Genomic DNA, 20042 nt, shown 5'->3' on the forward strand with positions numbered 1-20042 from the left:
CAAACAAAAGTTCCAGCATCATCACCTTGCCCAATGCAGAGTTGAGATTCATCACTGAATATGACTTTCATCCAGTCATCCACAGTCCACGACTGCTTTTCCTTAGCCCACTGTAACCTTGTTTTTTCTGTTTAGGTGTTAATGATGGCTTTCGTTTAGCTTTTCTGTATGTAAATCCCATTTCCTTTAGGCGGTTTCTTACAGTTCAGTCATAGACATTGACTCCAGTTTCCTCCCATTCGTTCCTCATTTGTTTTGTTGTGCATTTTCGATTTTTGAGACATATTGCTTTAAGTTTTCTGTCTTGATGCTTTGATGTCTTCCTTGGTCTACCAGTATGTTTGCCTTTAACAACCTTCCCATGTTGTTTGTATTTGGTCCAGAGTTTAGACACAGCTGACTGTGAACAACCAACATCTTTTGCAACATTGCGTGATGATTTACCCTCTTTTAAGAGTTTGATAATCCTCTCCTTTGTTTCAATTGACATCTCTCGTGTTGGAGCCATGATTCATGTCAGTCCACTTGGTGCAACAGCTCTCCAAGGTGTGATCACTCCTTTTTAGATGCAGACTAATGAGCAGATCTGATATGATGCAGGTGTTAGTTTTGGGAATGAAAATTTACAGGGTGATTCCATAATTTATTCCTCAGAATTGAGTGAGTCCATATTTTTTTCCCTCTGCTTGGTCTAAAAAAGTAACCGTTACTGACTGCCACAATTTTTTTTTCCTGATTTCTTATAGTGTTTCTTAAAGCCAGAAAGTTGCCATTTGAAATGACTTTAGTTTTGTGTCATGTCTGTGATCTGCTTTTTTTCTACAAAATTAAACAACTGAATGAACATCCTCCGAGGCCGGTGATTCCATAATTATTGCCAGGGGTTGTATGAACCACAATGACAACATTTAAAGCCCCAATACCCTGACCTCCTATGGTGCATTGCAGCACAACATCCCTTGTTTTCTGGTTAGCTAAAATGGCTAGTTTCTCCAAAAATATTTGTCCTATCACCTTTCCATTTTTGCAGTGTTCATCCTTGACCCAAATGGCAAATGTCAGCCCTCCCCAGTTTCTGCGTGATCAAAGCCATACACACACATGCCTGTTAGCTTAAGGGCATGTTCAACTTTCTTTTGTCAGACAACCAAGACACCCATCTGATTGAACAAGCGGATCGAATGATCAGATCAAAATCATGTCGTAAATGGCTCAGTCTGATTAGATTCTGTGACTCGCTGCTGTTGATTCTGTCAGCAACATTGTTAAACAGTAACACTCAGCTACCTTCTTCCTCTGCAGCCTGTAGCTAATATTAAAGAGATATAAAAATCAAATATATCAGCAGGGAACTTCATACCGTCCCTGCTCAGAGCAGCGCTCAGGTGTACTCGTGATTCGTAGAAACCTCGATCGACTGATCCTCATCTTCACCTTTTAAAATTGGTTGCATTTTTCCATCAGTACAACGGTAAGAATACACAAACTCTTATTACTTTGTCATACGTCCTGGTGGAATTATAATGCTTTTGATTTGTCACTTTTATCCACTTTGTTTTTACAATTCTTAAAGCTACTTTAATCTCTGTTCTGGATTTGAAGCTTTCAAACCAAAAAAGTGTAATTTGTTGTATTTGTTTCTGCAGTTTATGCTGCTTATAATATGGTACCATCCAGCTCTGAAGGGTTGACCGAGTTAGAAGTTGTCAAGGTCACAGAGCCACTTGAAATCAGTCATGTGTCAACCATTAAGAAAAGAGTGAACGTCAGAGCTTTTCTGAGGAGGAATGCTTTTGTTCTTCTCACTGTGGCTGCTGTTATAATAGGTAAGTTGAGAAATTAATTGCATTTTATTCCCCAAAGCCAACTCTTTAAATCCACCAACAATTTCCTCCTAGTACATTTTTGTATATTTATGTCTCCCATATGTTAGGAAAATATATTCATACCAAGTCCCCTCCCCCTCACCTACCCCAGGTCCCTTAATTAAAGTACATGAGTAAAGAAAATGCATGGATGGATGCATTGGTGTATCCATCAACTGAGGCCATCTGGTTCATAACAACCAGTGGTATTCATCCAGGTGTACAGGAGGAGATTATGGGAAGGAATGTCTCGAAAAGGAGGCGTGGTCATCATTTTGGATCAGGGCAACTCACCGGGCATTGTGCATTGACGCTCAATGAGTCTCGTCAAGAAACAGGTGAAAAATGCTGGAAAGCTGAGCATGTTGGCAAAGCCACAAACGGAGGAAGAAGAGAAACAGCATTTCCTTCCATCATTAAGCAGTTTTGGTTATTCTTGTTACTTTTTCCGTGACTTTTGGGTGATAAACTGGTGAAAAGAAGTAGGAACATTTGCATTTAGCAGGCAGCACTGGGAGTGCGGACTGTAGTACTTATATAGGGCTCTGTGGTTACACCATACAAATACTCCAAACTAGGCGACAAGTCCACACCTCTGAATTTATCTCCACAGGATCTCTGTTTTTGTGTGTCTGACAAACATAATTCCACACTTCTCTGTGTTACGTTTCTCTTAGGGATTTCTCTGGGCTTCATGCTGTGATCCACTAATATGACAACTAGAGACATTATTTACTTTGGTTTTCCGGGAGAGCTGCTCATGAGAATGCTGCAAATGATAGTGCTTCCTCTCATCATCTCCAGTGTGATTACAGGTCAGATCCCCACTTAAAGCTATGACTGTTTTTTGTTTTTTAGGCCAGTTAAGTAGGTCACTTGTTTGGCGAATAACATGTTTGGCTTGTAGTTGTTGTGTGGGCCGCTGAAGAGGAGGTACTGCTGGCCCACCACCAGTGGGCGTCCTGCCTGAATGGCGGGCTTCAGGCACGAGAGGGCGCTGCCGCCTCACGGGAGCAGCTGGAAATGACAGCTGTCCCTCATCACCACCTGACAGCTGTTCCTCATCATCACCATCTCCATAAAAGCCGGGCAGCAACTCCACCTCCCTGCCGAGATATCAGTCTACCTAGAAGGTAATTCTCTCAGCCGTTTTTCTGTGCCGAACGCACGTACCTTGTCTGTCCTGAACTGTTTGCAGGAGTACCTGGAACTCTACTCGCAGCTGGGAGCTGGGTTTGTGGACGGTGGAGGAGTGACGACCTTCACTCCGCGCTCCACATACGATAAGTAGTGGTTCAGACTCTGCCGTTACATTGTTCCTGTGTCGGAGGTGGAGGTGTTCCCTCCAAGTGGAATAGAACTGTTTGCTGATTGTTTTGCTGGGTGTGCACACACCCACCATAAACTGTTTTTGCTTCCTGCCAGCAGTACCGATCTGACAGCTGGAGACGGTGGCCACCTGGGGATTCAGGATTTGGCGGCTCCGGTGTGTTCCAGATCCGTGGGCAGTGGAAATCATGTGGGACCCGGCTCTTCTCTGGACCGACGTCTTCTATCCTCGAGCCTGCCCACAGGTCACCTCATATTATTGACTGTTGTTCTAAATTGCATTTGTCTGTTTTTCCGTTGTGCACATTCACAACATTAAATTGTTGTATTTCGGCTGATCCATTGTCCGTTCATTTACGCCCCCTGTTGTGGGTCCGTGTCACTACACTTTCCCAACAGTAGTAGAAAAATTCAATTTAAAGTGAGAGACTACTCACTAAGAAAACTTATGTATTATTAATTCTAATCAGTACACCTGGGGCCCAAACAAACCCTGGGTATATTTAGTCATGTCTTTTCTGAATGGTTATACAGTGGGGTAAACAAGTATTTAGTCAGCAACTGATTCTGCAACTTCTCTTACTTAGAAAGATGAGAGAGGTCTGTAATTTTCAACATACTGTAGGTACACTGGAAATCACATTGTGGGATTTTTAAAGAATTTATTCGTAAATTATGGTGGAAAATAAGCATTTGGTCACCCACAAACAAACAAGATTTCTGGCTCTCACAGACCTGTAACTTCTTCTTTTAAAAGCTTTTCTGTCCTCCACCTGTTACCTGTATTAATGGCACCTGTTTGAACTCGTTATCTGTATAAATGACACCTGTCCACAGCCTCAAACAGTCAGACTCCAAACTCAACCATGGCCAAGACCAAAGAGCTGTCGAAGGACACCAGGAAGAAAACTGTAGATGTGCCCCAGGCTGGGAAGAGTCAGTCTACAATAGTCAAGCAGGTTGGTGTGAATAAATCAACTGTGGGAGCAATTGTAAGAAAATGGAAGACATACAAGACCATTGATAATCTCCCTCGATCTGGGGCTCCACGCAAGATGTCATCCAGTGGGGTCAAAATCATCATGAGAACGGTGAACAAAAATTCCAGAACTACATGGAGGGACCTGATGAATGACCTGCAGAGAACTGGGACCAAAGTAACAAAGGCTACACACTATGCAGAGAGGGACTCAAATCCTTCAGTGCCAGGTGTGTCCCCCTGCTTAAGTCAGTAAATGTCCAGAGCATATGGATGATCCAGAAGAGGACTGGGAGAATATCATGTGGTCAGATGAAACCAAAATAGAACTTTTTGGTAAAAACTCAACTCGTTGTGTTTGGAGGAAGAAGAATGCTGAGTTACATCCCAAGAACACCATATCTACTGTGAAGCATGGGGGTGGAAACATCATGCTTTGGGGCTGTTTTTCTGCAAAGGGGACAGGACGACTGATCTGTGTTAAGGGAAGAATGAACGGGGTCATGTACAGTGGTCCCTCGTTTATCACGGGAGTTAAGTTCTAAAAATAACCTGCGATAAGCAAAATCTGCAAAGTAGTCAGTGCTATTTTTTGCAATTATTATAGATGTTTTAAGGCTGTAAAACCCCTCACTACACACTTTATACACTTTTCTCAAACAGTCATTAACATTTTCTCACTTTTCTCTCCTGTGTAAACACTCGATTTTTTCTTCTGGCCGAGAAGATTATAAACAGACGCATGCAGAACTCTCCCTCCCTCACTGCCTCCGGAGGTATGGATGCGGGACCCGCAAAGAATCCAAGTCCTCTCTCAGTGGCCACGGAGCTCTGTGGCTGCGGTCAACATCCCCATCAAAACAGCGAGCGTAGTTTCTGGACCTGTTGCCAGATTTGTCGCAGCTCCACACAGCAGATAAGAGGGTGGTGTGAGTGGCCCGCTGCTGCGTTTACCAAGCCCACAGACTCAGTAAGCGCATCGGAGGAAGTGAAAGCAATCTCGGTGATGCCGACCAGTGCTGCGAAACGCCCACCTGTAAAGGACACAGAACACAATGCGCTGTTAAAAAAGCATGCAAAATTGCACAAAAAAAAAAAATCTGCGAAACTACCAGGCCGTGAAAGGTGAACCGCGTTATAGTGAGTGACCACTGTATTTTGAGATTTTAAGCCAAAACCTCCTTCCATCAGTAAGAGCATTGAAGATGCAACGTGTCTGGGTCTTCCAGCATGACAATGATCCCAAACACAATGCTCAGGCAACGAAGGAGTGGCTCCGTATAAAGCATTTCAAGGTCCTGGAGTGGCCGAGCCAGTCTCCAGACCTCAACCCCATAGAAAATTTGTTGAGGGAGTTGAAAGTCCATGTTGCCCAGCGACAGCCCCAAAACATCACTGCTCTAGAGGAGATCTGCATGGAGGAATGGGCCAAAATAGCAGCTAGAGTGTGTGCAAACCTGGTGAAGATGTACAGGAAACGTTTGAACTCTATCATTGCCAACAAAGATTATGTTACAAAGTAGGGGTGGTGGCCAAGTGGTTAATGCGCTTGGTTTCAGTTCAGAAGGCTGCGGGTTCAAATTCCACCCCTGCCACATTTCTCCATGTAATGTGGAGTTGCGTCAGGAAGGGCATCCGGCGTAAAACCTGTGCCAATTCAACATGCAGATCCACCTTGGATTTGCTGTGGCGACCCCGAGTGCAAACAAGGGAGCAGCCGAAGGGACTTACTTTACTTAATTTCCACCATGATTTACAAATAAATTCTTTAAAAATCTTACAATGTGATTTCCTGGATTTTCTTTCTCATTTTGTCTCTCACAGTTGAAGTGTACCTATGTTGAAAATTACAAACCTCTCTCATCTTTCTAAGTAGGAGAACTTGCACAATCAGGAACTGACTAAATACTTTTTTGCCCTACTGTACTTATTCAGTTGAAGTTGTACAACCCCATTTCCAATGACGGTGGGACGGTGTGTAAAATGTAAATAAAAACAGAATTGTTGGGAAAGTGTAGGAACACGGACCCACAACAGGGGGCGCAAATGAACGGACAATGGAGAAAGTCAAATCACAAAGTTTTACTGTTGTGAATTCACACAACAAACACAACAGATTACAAATACAGCAGTAACCGAATTCCAATGGTGTCGTGTGGGCAGGCTCGACGATAGGAGACGTCTGTCCGAGTCGAACCGGAACCACCCGATTTCCTCTGCCACCGAACCCCGGGGATACTGGAGCCGCCAAGTCCCGAACCCCAGGTGGCCACTGCCTCCGCTCGTCGGATCCGGTACTGCTGGCAAGGAACAGAAACAGTCAGGTGTGGGTGCGGCTGCACCCAGCAACACACAGGGTGGAAACACCACCTCCACCTCTTGTCAGGAAAATACTGGTGAGTGCAGGAGTGTGAGTACTTATCCAAGAAGTCCAATACAATCTCCCGCTGTACTACTCACTATCTGCTATCCAACACACAAGCAACAAAGTATTATCGTCAAGAATACAATCGGCTGAGTACGTTACCTCCTTAGTAGAGCGATATCTCGGCAATGAGGTGGAGATGCCGTCCTGCTGATATACATCCCTGTTGATTGATATCAGCTGTCTCAGGTGATGGGTGACAGCTGTCACCCTGGCTGCTCCTGTGAGGCGGCAGCGCCCTCCGGTGCCTGGAGCCCGCACTCCAGGCAGGGCGCCCTCTGGTGGTGGTGGGCCAGCAGTACCTCCTCTTCAGCGGCCCACACAACACAGAATACAATGATTTGCAAATCCTCTTCAACCTATATTCAATTGAATACACCACAAAGACAAGATATTTAATCTTCAAACTGATACTTATTGTTTTTGTGCTACTATTTGCTTATTTTGAAATGGATGCCTGCAACACGTTTCAAAAAAGCCGGGAGTGGTATGTTTACCACTGTGTTACATCACCTTTCCTTCTAACAACACTCAATAAGCGTTTGGGAACTGAGGACACTAATTGTTGAAGCTTTGTAGGTGGAATTCTTTCCCATTCTTGCTTGATGTACGACTTCAGTTGTTCAACAGTCCGGGGGTCTCCGTTGTCGTATTTTGCGCTTCATAATGCGCCACACATTTTCAATGGGCGCTTTCCCAGTCTAGTGCCCGCACTCTTTTACTACGAAGCCACGCTGTTGTCACATGTACAGAATGTGGCTTGGCATTGTCTTGCTGAAATAAGCAGGGACGTCCCTGAAAAAGACGTTGCAGAAAAGTTCAGTGAAACTCTGGACTGAAGATACCACTGAGAGGCTGAGGAACTGCTTCAGAACCACAGACTGGAGCATATTTCAAAACTCTTATGGTGAAGACATCAACGGCCTGACCCAGTGTGTCACTGACTACATGAACTTCTGTGTGGAGAGCACTGTGCCCACCCAGAGGGTATGGTGCTTTCCCAACAACCACCCCTGGGTGACCCCCGAGCTGAAGGTGCTGATGAACCAGAAGAAGAGGGCTTTCAACTCGGGAGACAGAGAGGAGCAGCGTAGAGTCCAACAGGAGCTCCAGTGGAAGATCAGTGCAGCCAAGAAGGTGTATGGAGGGAAGATGGAGGAGCAGCTGGCCCGGAACAACATCAGAGACGTGTGGAGATGCCTCAAGACCGCCTCCGGATTTGGGCAGGGTGCCAGCAGGACTGCAGATGGGGATTCTCGGTTTGCAGAGGAGCTAAACAGCTACTTTAACCGTTTTGGCTCCTCCATGTCTGCTCCCCCGCCTGCTCCCTGCCCTCCACATGTCTCCAGCAGCCAGCTCTCCAGTCCCTCTGACCCCCCACCTTCTACCCCCTGGTCACCTCCACTGCACCCCGGACCTCGTCCCTCCTCCCCCGCGACTGTATTCAGCACCAGCCCACCTCAACTCACACCCCAGCTCCCCCCTCATTGTAACTCCAACCGAGGTGAGAGGCCAGCTCCTGCGGCTGAAGCAGAGGAAAGCAGCAGGACCTGATGGGATCTCCCCGAAGCTGCTGAGGACCTGTGCAGATGAGCTCTGTGAGGTCCTCAGCCACATCTTCAACACGAGCCTCAGCCTGGGGGTGGTCCCCATGCTGTGGAAAACCTCCTGTGTAGTCCTGGTTCCCAAAACACTGCACGCCAAGGAGCCAGCCCACTACAGACCAGTTGTCCTGACCTCCCAATACATAAAGACCATGGTACGGCTCATCCTGTCTCACCTCTGTACTGTGGTGAGCGACACCCTGGACCCACTCCATACCATCACAGATGCTGGCCTTTAAACTTTGTGCTGGTAACAATCTGGATGGTCTTTTTCCTCTTTTGTCTAGAGGACACGATGTCCATGATTTCCAAAAACAAATTGAAATTTGGACTCATCAGACCACAGCACACTTTTCCACTTTGCATCTGTCCATTTCAAATGAGCTCAGGCCCAGAGAAGGCGGCGGCGTTTCTGGATGTTGTTGATGTATGGCTTTCACTTTGCATGGTAGAGTTTTAACTTGCACTTGTAGATGTAGCGACGAACTGTGTTAACTGATAATGGTTTTCTGAAGTGTCCGGAGCCCACGTGTTAAGATCCTTGCACATGATGTTGGTTGGGATCGAAGGTCACAGGCATTCAATGTTGGTTTTCCGCCTTGCCGCTTACCTGTAGAAAGTTCTCCAGATTCTCTGACTCTTCTGATTGTATTATGGACTGTAGATGATGGAATCCCTAAATTCCTTGCAATTGAACGTTGAGAAACATTATTCTTAAACTGTTGGACTATTTTTTCATGCAGCTGTTCACAAAGTGGTGATCCTCGCCCCATCTTTGCTTTTGAACAGCTGAGCCTTTTGGGGATGCTCCTTTTATACCCAATCATGAGTGTCCTCAGTTCCCAAATGCTTATTGATGCCAAGCCACATTCTGCACGTGGCTTCGTAGTAACAGACTGCGGGTACTAAACTGGCCTGCCTGCAGTCCAGACCTGTCACCCATTGAAAATGTGTGGTGCATTATGAAACGCAAAATACAACAACGGAGACCCCGGACTGTTGAACAACTGAAGTCGTACATCAAGCAAGAATGGGAAAGAATTCCACCTACAAAGCTTCAACAATTAGTGTCCTCAGTTCCCAAACGCTTATTGAGTGTTGTTAGAAGGAAAGGTGATGTAACACAGTGGTAAACATACCACTCCCAGCTTTTTTGAAACGTGTTGCTGGCATCCATTTCAAAATGAGCAAATATTTGCACAAAAACAATAAGGTTTATGTTTGAAGATTAAATATCTTGTCTTCGTGGTGTATTCAATTGAATATAGGTTGAAGAGGATTTGCAAATCATTGTATTCTGTTTTTATTTACATTTTACACACCGTCCCACCGTCATTGGAAATGGGGTTGTACAACTTCAGCTGAATAAGTACAGTGGGGCAAAATCATTGTATTCTGTTTTTACACAGCGTCCCAACTTCATTGGAATTGGGGTTGTATTTTGTCAAGCTCCAGAGCAGATTTTATCCAGGTTTTTTTTTTTTTTTTTTTTTTTTTTTGCATCAGAGCAAATGCAGGGAGGAGGGGTACGTATTGAATCTTTGCATGGAAAGGTCATGTTCACAAATTGATTGTGGAGTATATAAATATAATACAATCCTAAAATACCCTCGGCTATATGAGCAATGTAAGTAAGTAAGTCCCTTCGGCTGCTCCCTTGTTTGCACTTGGGGTCGCCACAGCAAATCCAAGGTGGGTCTGCATGTTGAATTGGCACAAGTTTTACACCGGATGCCCTTCCTGACGCAACTCCACATTACATGGAGAAATGTGGCAGGGGTGGGACTTGAACCCGGAACCTTCTGAACTGAAACCAAGCGCATTAACCACTTGGCCACCACCCCTGCTCGGCCATATGAGCAATGTGTTCTTTATAATTTGCAGTTGTTTAATTAAGTATTTTAGATCCTATTGTCTTACGTACAGTTTGTACATGGTCAATAAAGCCCCTCTGTCAACCAATCAATCAAAAACAATACGTGTGTGCAGACAGACCTGAAAGACCTATCTTGCCCAAGACGTAACAATGACAACTATGAGGAAAATGAGAAGTTGCTTTATTTGTTTGTTTTTTGACTGCTTCTGTTTTTTTGAAGTTACCACATGGGATCCAAATCTGGATTCTGGTACTGGTTTTATACCAGATGCTCTTCCTGACACAACTCAAGTTCTACAAGGAGAACAGTAATGGGTGGGCTTGAACTCAGGACCTTCTTGCTGTGATGCCGGAGTGCTAACCCAAGTGGCAAACCTTGTTGTTGTAAGATGAAGTCTACGTGGAAGTGCAGTTCCTTGACTGGCCACTTGAGGCTGGTTCCAAAACTGAGCACATTCCCATAGGATTCCATGTTAAAATGTCCAACTTTACAGTAGAAATAAACATATTTACAGCCTGGTATAAAAAAAAAACAGTTTTGGTATCTTTAGATAGTTTCTTGCTCCATGGCAACTGTACAGGGGTGAATTATTTTATGACTGCTTAGTTTAAGACATTTTTAAGCCATAAAAGTTTGTAAATTTGGGGGCATGGTCACTTTGAGTGACAGCGGATGAGTCCAGCATCGCCGCATCTCATCGTTAGCTCATTGACTGCTCGATGCAGCTGGAAATGGAGACTGTGTGTGTCATTTTGGAGTATATTATTACCTTACCTTACCTTACCTTACTTGTGTGGTGAAACGCCCTAACAGATTGTTCAAGACATCTCTGCTACAGTATTGCAGTTCTTGTCAGATTTAATATTGTATGCTAATGGTGTTAGCATTTTTGGCAGCTGTCTGTAGCCTGATCCGTTAGGTCCACTTAATGTATGATGACTGAATATGAGGCTCATAACTTTTAATATCCACAGCAAAGTAAACCATTAGAAAAACCACCATGCATTTTCTAAGAATATGATTTAATAAACACCTGAACGCAGGATAGCTGATTCAGACTCTAAGGGAGGGGTGTGTTAGAGTGTCTTTCATCATCCACGGAGCCACTCGCGCTCCACAGCTTTGATCATTAATGAGTTCATCATATAGCTGATCTGAACACAGAGAGGCCCAGAACATAGCCCAGACACAGCTGTTGTGAAAGTGTAGTGACACGGACCCACAACAGGGGGCGGTAATGAACGGACAATGGATTAAGCCAAAAAGTAACAATTTAATGTAGTGAATTGCACAACGGAATACAGACAATTGCAGTTGAGGAGTACAGTCAATCATACACAAGGTGACGTGTGGCAGGCTCGAGGATAGAAGACGTCTGTCCAGAGAAGAGCCGGATCCCACACGGCTTCCACCGCCAACGGATCTGAAGAACACCGGAGCCGCCAAGTCCTAGGTCCCAGGTGGCCACCGTCTCCAGCTGTCAGACCTGGTACTGCTGGCAGAAACAGAAACAGTTAATGGTGGGTCTGTGGATACACACCCAGTAATCTCTCCGTACTCAGTTCCTGCGGGAGGGAGAACCTCCACCTCCAGAAACAGAAACACCCGTGCAGCTCCTGTCAGTCGCTTCTCTGGAAGGAGTGAGAGGCGAAGACGTCGCAAACCCACACTATACGCCAATCCAGCAGAAGACTGTATCCACAGGACAAACGGTTGCACACAGAACAATATTCAGTCTCAGTAAGGCACAGCAGAGAAGGTTACCTGAGTGGTAGCTGATTTCTCCTCCGGGGAGGTGGAGTTGCAGTCCGGCCTTTATTGTGATGGTGATGTGTGATGAGTGACAGCTGGTGCTGATGACGAGTGACAGCTGTCACTCCCGGTTGCTATGACGCCCTCTCGTGCTTGAAGCCCGCACTTCGAGCAGGGCGCCATCTGGTGGTGGTGGGCCAGCAGTACCTCCTCTTCAGCGGCCCACACAACAGGATCCCCCCCCGACCAGGCTTGTCCGGGTGACGCCGGTAGAAGTCGGCCAGGAGGGCCGGGTCCAGGATGAAGCTCCTCTTCACCCAGGAGCGTTCTTCAGGTCCATACCCCTCCCAGTCCACCAAATACTGGAACCCCCGGCCCTTCTGACGGACGTCCAGGAGCCGGTGCACGGTCCAAGCCGGCTCCCCGTCGATGATCCGGTCAGGAGGCGGCGCCGGTCCGGGGGTACAGAGGAGTGAAACGTGATGAGGTTTGATGCATGACACATGGAAAACCGGGTGGATCTGCAGTGAAGCTGGCAGCTTCAGCTTCACTGCGGCTGGACTGAGGACTTTGAGTATGGTGAAAGGTCCAATGTATCTGTCCTTCAACTTCTGGGATTCCACTTGCAGGGGAATGTCTTTTGTGGAAAGCCAAACCTCCTGCCCAGGCTGATACGTAGGGGCCGGGGCACGCCGGCGGTCTGCATGGTTCTTGGCCCTCGTCCGGGCTTTGACCAGGGCAGAGCGGGCGGCACGCCACACCCGACGGCACCTCCTCAGATGGGCCTGGACCGAGGGCACCCCGACCTCTCCCTCCACTAGCGGGAACAATGGGGGCTGGTACCCCAAACACACCTCAAACGGGGAGAGGCCGGTAGCCGATGATACTTGGCTGTTGTGAGCGTACTCGATCCAGGCCAAATGGTTACTCCAGGCCATCGGGTACGCGGAGGTTACGCAGAGGAGGGCCTGCTCCAATTCCTGGTTCGCCCGCTCTGCCTGTCCGTTCGTCTGAGGATGGTACCCGGAGAAGAGACTCACGGTGGCCCCCAGTTCCCTGCAGAAACTCCTCCAGACCTGAGAGGAGAACTGAGGACCACGGTCTGAGACGATATCCGATGGAATCCCATGCAGACGCACGACGTGGTGGACCAGGAGGTCTGCAGTCTCCTGGGCCGTCGGGAGCTTTGGGAGGGCCACGAAGTGGGCCGCCTTGGAGAACCGGTCCACTATCGTGAGGATGGTAGTCATGCCCTGGGACGGCGGGAGGCCCGTTACAAAGTCCAGGCCGATGTGAGACCAGGGGCGATGAGGCACGGGCAGAGGCTGGAGGAGGCCTTGGGCCTTGTGGTGGTCGGCTTTGCCCCTGGCGCAGGTGGTGCAGGCCTGGACATATTCCCGGATGTCGCCTTCCATAGACGCCCACCAGAAGCACTGCCGGACCACCCACGGTCCTTCGCACCCCTGGATGACAGGAGAGCTTGGAACCGTGACAGAAGTCTAGGACCGCAGCCCTGGCCTCTGTTGGGACGTACAACTTGTCCTTCGGACCTGTCCCCGGGTCTGGGCTCCGTGTCAGGGCCTCCCGGACAGTCTTCTCCACGTCCCAGGTGAGGGTGGCCACGACAGTGAACTCGGGGATGATGGTTTCCGTAGGGTCTGACAGCTCGGTCTTGACCTCCTCTTCGTGCACCCGGGACAGGGCGTCAGATCGTTGGGTCTTCGTCCCGGGGCGGTAGGTGATCCGAAAGTCAAAATGCCTGAAGAACAGTGACCAGCGGGCTTGCCTGGGGTTCAGACGCCTGGCAGTCCGAATGTACTCCAGGTTCCGATGGTCCGTGAAAACCGTAAATGGTACCGATGCTCCCTCCAACAGGTGTCTCCACTCCTGCAGAGCCTCTTTCACCGCTAGAAGTTCCCGATTGCCGACGTCATAGTTCCTGCGGCAGTTTTCCTGCGGGAAAAGTAGGCACATGGATGGAGAACCTTGTCGGACTCCCCGCTCTGGTATATCATGGCTCCTATCCCTGAGTCAGAGGCGTCCACTTCGACTATAAACTGGCGATTGGGATCGGGCTGCACCATAACTGGTGCAGTCGAGAACCAGCGTTTCAACTCCCTAAATGCGGCTTCGCACCGATCCGACCAGGTGAAGGGGACTTTTGTGGAGGTCAGGGCTGTCAGGGGGCTAACTACCTGACTGTAGCCTTTGATGAACCTCCGGTAGAAATTTGCAAAACCTAGGAACTGTTGCAGTTTCCTACGGTTTGTTGGTTGGGGCCAGTCTCTCACTGCTGCAACCTTGGCCAGATCAGGGGCGACGGAGTTGGAAGACAAACCGATGCAGGAAGTCCCGCAAGATGTCATTAACCAATGCTTGGAACGTCGCGGGCGCATTGGTGAGACCGAACGGCATGACCAGGTACTCAAAGTGACCTAACGGGGTGTTAAATGCTGTCTTCCACTCGTCTCCCTCCCGTCGGTGTTCTGTTAATCGGTTGTCTAACCGTATAACCAGGTCGATAAGCCCGTCTAAATCCCGCGGCTCGTCCTTTGCCACCAGGTGCTCCTTAAGGACCTGAGACAGTCCGTTTACGAAGGCGGCGCGGAGCGCAACAGCATTCCAGCCAGCTCGCTCTGCCGCGATGCGGAAGTCGACTGCATACTTCGCTGCGCTCCCACACCCCTGTCTTATCGACAGCAGCACGCTTGAAGCGGTCTCGCCTCTATGAGGGTGGTCGAACACCTGTCGGAACTACCTCACAAACCCAGCATATGTCGTTAGGAGCCGTGAATTCTGCTCCCAGAGCTCCGTAGCCCAGGCGCGTGCCTTTCCACGAAGCAAATGTATAACGTAAGCCACCCAGCTAGCATCTGACGCATACATGACGGGACACTGTGAAAAGACGAGCGAGCACTGCATCAAGAAGTCCGCGCACGTCTCGACACAGCCTCCGTACGGCTCCGGAGGGCTTATGTATGCTTCAGGGGAAGGTGGGGGGGTTCGTTGAATGACCAGTGGAATGTCTGTTTCTGGCATTCGGTCAGCAGGAGGAGGTGCTGCAGCAGCACCCTGAGCATGCGCTTCCACCTGGGCGGTGAGAGCCTCCATCCTCCGATTGAGAATAATGCTCTGCTCGGTAACTAAGTCCAACCGAGCAGTAAAAGCGGTTAAGAATTGCTGCAGCTCACCTAACACGCCTCCTGCTGGCGCCTGTGCACCTCGCTCTTCCATTGGCTGTTCAAGCGATTGTTGACGCCCCTCGGGATCCATGACGCTGGCTGAGAAATCCTGTTGTGAAAGTGTAGTGACACGGACCCACAACAGGGGGCGGTAATGAACGGACAATGGATTAAGCCAAAAAGTAACAATTTAATGTAGTTAATTGCACAACGGAATACAGACAATTGCAGTTGAGGAGTACAGTCAATCATACACAAGGTGACGTGTGGGCAGGCTCGAGGATAGAAGACGTCTGTCCAGAGAAGAGCCGGATCCCACACGGCTTCCACCGCCAACGGATCTGAAGAACACCGGAGCCGCCAAGTCCTGGGTCCCAGGTGGCCACCGTCTCCAGCTGTCAGACCTGGTACTGCTGGCAGAAACAGAAACAGTTAATGGTGGGTCTGTGGATACCCACCCAGTAATCTCTCCGTACTCAGTTCCTCCGGGAGGGAGAACCTCCACCTCCAGAAACAGAAACACCCGTGCAGCTCCTGTCAGTCGCTTCTCTGGAAGGAGTGAGAGGCGAAGACGTCGCAAACCCACACTATACGCCAATCCAGCAGAAGACTGTATCCACAGGACAAACGGCTGCACACAGAACAATATTCAGTCTCAGTAAGTCACAGCAGAGAAGGTTACCTGAGTGGTAGCTGATTTCTCGGCGGGGAGGTGGAGTTGCAGTCCGGCCTTTATTGTGATGATGATGTGTGATGAGTGACAGCTGGTGCTGATGACGAGTGACAGCTGTCACTCCCGGTTGCTATGACGCACTCTCGTGCTTGAAGCCCGCACTTCGAGCAGGGCGCCATCTGGTGGTGGTGGGCCAGCAGTACCTCCTCTTCAGCGGCCCACACAACAACAGCCTTCATTTTGGCTGTTCTGAGTCTCTATAGAAAACCAGTTGGTGACATCAAACAGGTTTTGTCCAGTATATATACAGTCTGTGTGTTCATCTCCACAGTGAACACAAACACACAATGTGTACAGTGTCTAATAGTCCACAATAAATCACCTTCAGGCGAATGTTCAGTAAATATTGTAACTGTTTGAGATGACTGCCAGTTCTACGCATTTGTAGCTGTTAGCCATTTAGCTCCTATTTTTGAATCGATTGACATCTCCAGACTGAAATATCCTTTTGTTATTTGACTGGTGTAACCACATGCTGAACATGAAGCCACTATGTGTCCTTTGAGCCAGAAGGTTCAAAATGAGGGAATATTGAAGAACTGGATTAATGATTAGCTCATCACGCTAACTAAACCGTGGCATTTTAGCAGCACCAGAGTCTACATTCTGTTGCAGAGAAACATTCAATTTAATAAAGCTTCTTTTTAATTCATTTTTAATTTATTTTATATGTATGTTTGAGAATATCTCAAAGAGGGAAAAAAAATTTTTTTTGAATGAGGGATGCATGAGATTGTTGACCAAATATAAACAGGGTTACATTCATGTTTGAACTGTTCACAATTTCAGGAATGTCATCGGTGGACAGGAAGATTCCACGGAAAACTGGACTCTGGGCCATCATCTATTACATGGTTACCACTGTCATAGCTGCATTCACTGGCATTGGCCTTGCTGTTTCTACACCCCTGGCAAAAATTATGGAATCACCGGCCTCGGAGGATGTTCATTCAGATGTTTAATTTTGTAAAAAAAAAAGCAGATCACAGACATGACACAAAACTAAAGTCATTTCAAATGGCAACTTTCTGGCTTTAAGAAACACTATAAGAAATCAGGAAAAAAAAATTGTGGCAGTCAGTAACGGTTACTTTTTTAGACCAAACAGAGGGAAAAAAATATGGAATCACTCAATTCTGAGGAAAAAATTATGGAATCATGAAAAACAAAAGAACGCTCCAACACATCACTAGTATTTTGTTGCACCACCTCTGGCTTTTATAACAGCTTGCAGTCTCTGAGGTATGGACTTAATGAGTGACAAACAGTACTCTTCATCAATCTGGCTCCAACTTTCTCTGATTGCTGTTGCCAGATCGGCTTTGCAGGTTGGAGCCTTGTCATGGACCATTTTCTTCAACTTCCACCAAAGATTTTCAATTGGATTAAAATCCGGACTATTTGCAGGCCATGACATTGACCCTATGTGTCTTTTTGCAAGGAATGTTTTCACAGTTTTTGCTCTATGGCAAGATGCATTATCATCTTGAAAAATGAAAATGATTTCTTCATCCCCAAACATCCTTTGAATTGATGGGATAAGCAAAGTGTCCAAAATATCAATGTAAACTTGTGCATTTATTGATCAAATCAAATCAAATCAACTTTATTTATAAAGCACTTTTAAAAAAACAGCTGCAGCTGAAACAAAGTGCTGTACACAAGGGGACATATAAAAGGTAATAAACCACAAAGTACAAAAAAACAAAAAACAAACAAACCCCCCCCCCCCCAAAAAAAAATTAACTAAAACAAGTAAAATCAGTTAAAACAACCAAAACAGATCAAGATCTCATTCCGGGTTACAAGCCAGTGCATAAAAGTGGGTTTTAAGATTAGTTTTAAAAACAAAATGATGATGTAATGACAGCCATCTCCCCAGTGCCTTTACCTGACATGCAGCCCCATATCATCAGTGACTGTGGAAATTTACATGTTCTCTTCAGGCAGTCATCTTTATAAATCTCATTGGAACGGCACCAAACAAAAGTTCCAGCATCATCACTTTGCCCAATGCAGATTCGAGATTCATCACTGAACATGACTTTCAGCCAGTCATCCACACTCCACGATTGCTTTTCCTTAGCCCATTGTAACCTTGTTTTTTCTGTTTAGGTGTTAATGATGGCTTTCGTTTAGCTTTTCTGTATGTAAATCCCATTTCCTTTAGGTGCTTTCTTACAGTTCGGTCACAGATGTTGACTCCAGTTTCCTCCCATTCGTTCCTCATTTGTTTTGTTGTGCATTTTCGATTTTTGAGACATATTGCTTTAAGTTTTCTGTCTTGACGCTTTGATGTCTTCCTTGGTCTACCAGTATGTTTGCCTTTAACAACCTTCCCATGTTGTTTGTATTTGGTCCAGAGTTTAGACACAGCTGACTGTGAACAGCCAACATCTTTTGCAACATTGCGTGATGATTTACCCTCTTTTAAGAGTTTGATAATCCTCTCCTTTGTTTCAATTGACATCTCTCATGTTGGAGCCATGATTCATGTCAGTCCACTTGGTGTAACAACTCTCCAAGGTGTGATCATTCCTTTTTAGATGTAGACTAACGAGCAGATCTGATCTGATGCAGGTGTTAGTTTTGGGGATGAAAATTTACAGGGTGATTCCATAATTTGTTCCTCAGAATTGAGTGAGTCCATATTTTTTTTCCCTCTGCTTGGTCTAAAAAAGTAACCGTTACTGACTGCCACAATTTTTTTTCCTGATTTCTTATAGTGTTTCTTAAAGCCAGAAAGTTGCCATTTGAAATGACTTTAGTTTTGTGTCATGTTTGTCATCTGCTTTTTTTCTACAAAATTAAACAACAGAATGAACATCCTCCGAGGCCAGTGATTCCATCATTATTGCCAGGGGTTGTATAAAGCCGGGGAAATTTTACAAAAACACAACAGTGGCCTCTCGTGGGAACGCACAAACCGTGCGGCCTGTAGATTCCTTTCTGGATCTTATCAGGTATGCAACTCTCTTCCAGGCAGAGAAGGTTTCTCAGTATGACTTGTAGATATGAAAGAAAATTAGTAATTGTTTTGATTTTATTGTAGGAACATGTTTCCAAAAAATCTAGTGGAAGCTTGTTTGAGAAAGGTTAGGACTCACTTTCATCATCATCATCATTATTAATATTTATACCATGGTAAGTGAGAATTCCATGTTTAATTGGCGTGCATTATTTTCGTGTATACACACATGTAGTTCGGCGAGTTAAGTCACTGTAATATCACTCCGCTCTGGTCGTCACCATAGCAACGCGCAAATCAGTTGGCGCAGATCAGTTAGCGCAGATCAGCTGTGTTTTGACAGGTGAATGACAGAAATGCGATAAAACATGGACTTCCAAGTGAATTTTAATATTTTTGGCCAAAATAAAAACTTTGAGGAATGGGAAGAGGAGGAGAGCAAACGAGAAGAACAGCAAAAGCAACGGCATAAAGATTTAACATCGGACGAAGTGGACAAGATTGAAGATGGGAAAGAAGAAGAGAACGGTTCTATCCTTGCTGGCTGCCGGAGCGCTCTGCATCAAAACAGCGAGCGTAGTTTCTGGACCTGTTACCAGAGTTGGCCGCAGCTATACAGCAGAGAGGGGGGCGGTGTGAGTGGCCCGCTGCGGTGCGAGCCCGCAGACTCGGTAAGCACATCGGAGGCAAAATATCTTGGGACTGGTATAAAATAGTCCCAAATACTCACACATTTTTATCAAGTTCAGTTAACTTAAATAAATATTTGTGTGTTAGCTCACTGTGTGGGACCATGGTATAAGCGGATTAAACAACGAGAAGCCATGCATTATACGGTTTGAATGCACTTTGCGGAGTAACACCACTCTGCTTCGCGTCGTGGGGTTTTAGACTCCGCATCGTGCATTCAAACCGTATAATGCACGGCTTCTCGTTGTTTAATCCTTACGCATATGTCACAGACATGAATGAGCGAAGCTCGTCAGCATCTCACCATGTCATTTAGGTTCTTCAGACTTTATTTTGAGTAAATGCTTCAGGGGAGCATTAGCATGGCATAAACCTTTCAGCTTCTGCCCCCCCATACTCCCCACCTTTTTAAGCATTTTTCTTTTTTGCTTTTCAGCTGACCCCCCCCCCCCCCCCCCCCCCATTACAGCCCTCTTAACCCCCTGCCACTTTAAGCATTTTTTTGAATGTAGATGTAAATTAATATTCAAAGTTTTCAGCTAGTTAACAGTAGGGCTGTACAATATGGCCAAATTTTCATATCTCAATATTGTCATATAAATTGTCATGTAAATGTCACTTATATACATGCTGTCCAT

General features: G+C 46.5%; 1 pseudogene; it reads left to right on the top strand.

Moving 5' to 3' along the window:
• Positions 1–1434: 1434 nt before the first annotated feature.
• The window catches only part of LOC117521679, a 53793-nt pseudogene continuing 35185 nt past the window's right edge, over positions 1435–20042 (top strand).

This window comes from Thalassophryne amazonica, chromosome 12, assembly GCF_902500255.1.
Source record: "Thalassophryne amazonica chromosome 12, fThaAma1.1, whole genome shotgun sequence".
Classification (NCBI taxonomy): Eukaryota; Metazoa; Chordata; class Actinopteri; order Batrachoidiformes; family Batrachoididae; genus Thalassophryne; species Thalassophryne amazonica.